Consider the following 3,527-nt stretch of genomic DNA (forward strand, 5'->3'; position numbering starts at 1 on the left):
GGCCTGAGTGGTTTGGTATATTTATGAACATTTATTTATGGGAAGGGACCAGTGTGGGTGTTACTGCCATGGGTCCCGGTGAAGGTGGATGGGGGCGAGGTGCAGCAGGAGCCCTGTGGTGCTGGTTGTGGGGTGGGAGGGGGCGGCCGGTGGGTGATGCAGCCAGCACTGGGGGTGCTGTCTGAGCTGGTAACCACCTGTGGGATGTGCAGAGGGCCTGAATGGCAGTGCCCACATCTCTGCCAGCAGAGCCAGGGCAATGGGAGACAGCTCACGTCCAGTGCAGGGGCAAACGATAAGGTCCAGGTGGTAACAACACCAAAATGGAGAAAATACACATCCCTGTAAGTCAGTAGGACTGGTTTACACCAGCTGAAGAAGTGACCCAAAGGCCACATTTCAAAGACACAGTGATACCCACCTGTACAAAGGGCATTCGTTGTTTTTCATATGGGAAACATGGGTGGCACCTCCTCCCCTCCCAGCAGGCAGGACTGCAGTGCTGAACACCGTGAAAAAGTGAAGTTCACAAATTCAAATATTCACCTAAGGGGTGAGCAGGGTCCAAGGGAGAGGTCTGAGAAAACTAACTGGTGAGCATAAAAAGGAATATTGACTATTGACTCAGTGAATATTATACATCCTCTGCAAACAGCCCTGTGGAGCAAGCAGTCTGTGGGCACCTGATTAAACAGTGTTTATGATAACCAGTTGAGAATCAGTTTTGCAGGAGGCAATGCAGATTTGTGTGTTTTTGTTGTTTCGTTTGTTGCTTTTGTCCTCCTTTTTTTTTTTTTTTTTTTTTTTTTCCTGGGCGCAAATTGCTTGAGAAACTTCCTCATTTGAGAAACAGATGCATAAAAGAGTTTGGAAACTGGGAGGAAGGTTTTGGTCTTTTCCAAGACAGACAGAAAAGATTCCAAGCTTCAAAATGGCTCCTCCTTTTGAAGAACGAATTAACTGGAAGTTAAAAAGAAACCAGAAAGGAAAAGCCTAAACCATTCTGAAACAATTTAAATATGTTTCCAGAAGGATAAAAATGAGGTATTTCCAAATATTCCCATGAACTCAAAGCATTTTTTTGTTGTTGTTAATTTTCCACTCTTTTTTTTTTTTTTTTTCCTTTAGAAAAGTAAAATTTAGAAAAATGGCTAGAATTTTGGTGGGAAAGCCTTGGAGAGAAAATCGCTCCTCTCTCCCATCTGTGTAAAGATGACCCATCTAAGGAGGAATTAAATTGCAGCACTAATCTCAGTCCTGGGGTTTTCTAATTGTGAGCTCCATGTTTCTGCACCCTTTTAATGGATTTTCCTAGGTTGATTATACCATTATTTCACTGTGCGTGTATAAAACTGGCTGTTCAAAGTCAACTGTAAATGAAAATTGCAGTTGTTAAATCGCTGGGGTGGCTAACTTGCTGGCTGCAAAACAAAACCAGCACCCACTAATTGGCCTTTAAAGACGGGTGGTGGGGAAACACTGCGACACGTCTCTGGCATCCAGCGGGCACCATCCAACAGCAAAGTAAGCACTAGCAAAGCAGAAGTCACTTGAAAGACCCTCGCCTGCCAAGGTCACCAAAGGGCCCAAGCTGCTGCTGTGGCCCAAGGGGACCATCTGGGAGGCTGAGCTGTGTGCAAACCTCCTCTCCTCTCCCTGGTCCCTTGCTGCCTGCAATGTTAATTACCCATTAGGAAAACAAACAAGCAAACCCATCTCCCTGCCCAAGGTGACTTCGGAGGGTAGGAGGAGGCTGGGAGAGCACTTCTTACTTGCTCTGCTGGGTCTGGCGGAGGGAAGAGGACATAAACCTGGCCCATGCCCACACCATCACTGACAAGAATTGCACAATAAATTCAAATATACGAGCAAAAATCATCCAAAGGATGAACTTTCCGGCTCTGCTCTTCTTTTAACTTGAGACATTCTGAGGCTTTTTGGACATCTTGGATCCTTCTATTTGTCCTTACTTTTGCCCTCTTCCTCTTCACCCTCACCCTCATTAGAGCCCAACAGAAAAATCAGATGCTAACACAACGTCATTCAGCTGCACTTGCCACCTCGTGGATGTCACAGCATTTTGCAGACACCCTTCCATGATGGCAGAGAGCAGCAGGAGGCAGGCTGTGCTTGCCACGACCTCCATGGTTTTGTCGCCTGTCCCCCACCTTTCCCTGGATATATGTGAGCTGTAGACATGCCGTTGGGGTGGGTAATGTCAACTGAGACCCCGCAGCCGCCTGGCACCAGGCTGCCAGGGCAGACCACCCATGGGGTTGTCCAGGCTCCATCCCCTCCCCTGCAGAGTCCTCTAAGAGTGGTTTATTTTTTATTTCTGCACCAGGACAAGGTTGAATTACCCAAACCTGTCAATGAGGAGTAGAGTTCTTGTCTTCCACCCAACCAAGCATTATGTCAAGTGGAAACCAGTGCTGCAGCTGTATTTAGTTGTGTCACTGTAGCTTATGACAGCAGTCCCCAAGAAAGCTGATTGAAGACCAGTGCATCTTTGTCCCTGGGCTCTGGAGAGCAGACCCTCCATCTCCCTCCAGCAGGTGAGGCAAAGGGAAAGGTGTGCAGCTGGGATAAAAGCAGGTAACACTGACTGCAGCTGTCTTGGCTGATCCTGGAAGGACTATTTGTGGGCAACGTGTAACCAGGGAACAGGAAGGCACCGTCAGGGCTTTTTTAGGCTGTTCCCTGTCTTGGGGCAGAAGCAGCTCTTCTGAAACCAAGTGTGTGCTTCTCACGTTGTCCTTACAGACCTCAGGCAACCCTCAGCAAAAAGCTTTTCTCTTTAAGCCTCATCAAAGTCTCCTTTGTGTTAGAGAGAAATTTAAAAGCAAGATAAAAAGTAGGTTTACCAAAGGAACGCCTCCTATCCATCTGAAATCCCTCATCTGTGCAGGTCATCCATTGCCCCGTGGCCTTCTGCAGCTTCTGCTGACAAATGCAGCGAAGTCCTTCCAGCAGGGCCTCCTGCTGCACCTGGGCACCGAGAGGGCAGCTCGGGTCCGTTTCCATCTGAGCACCCCAGATTGCCCCTTTAACCCCCAGACTTTTGCCCAAATTAGCACTGCATCACCAGTGGCAAGATGTCCAACTCCTGTAGCTCCTTCAGGCATCAGCTTTGTCATCTCATCACCAGATTCATGAGATCTGACACAAAGGAGTGCATGTGCCAAGGCGAGGGGAAATTAATTTCGGTTCAGCTGCAGCTTTGGGGGGGAATTTGCTCCGGAGGAGTCTCAGTGGCACCAGCATGGGTTGAAAGCAGCACAAAGTTAAAAAGCAAGCTTCGTGCCTCATCTGGTTTTTGCATTGCTCGGCGAGGTAGCGGTCTCGTGTAACATATTTATTAATGATCTGAAAGGAGAGGTAAACAGCTTGTTAATTACATTCTCCTGCCTCAGTTGGGAGGTGTTGCGAATGCCAGCGCAGATTGGGTAATAATAGAAAGAGACACCAGAGATGTTAGAGAGACGGGAAGGAAAGACAACGAAACCCCTCCTGGGCTCAGGCAAACT

The sequence above is a fragment of the Anser brachyrhynchus genome (genome assembly GCF_964034855.1).
Source record: "Anser brachyrhynchus genome assembly, chromosome: Z".
Taxonomy (NCBI): domain Eukaryota; kingdom Metazoa; phylum Chordata; class Aves; order Anseriformes; family Anatidae; genus Anser; species Anser brachyrhynchus.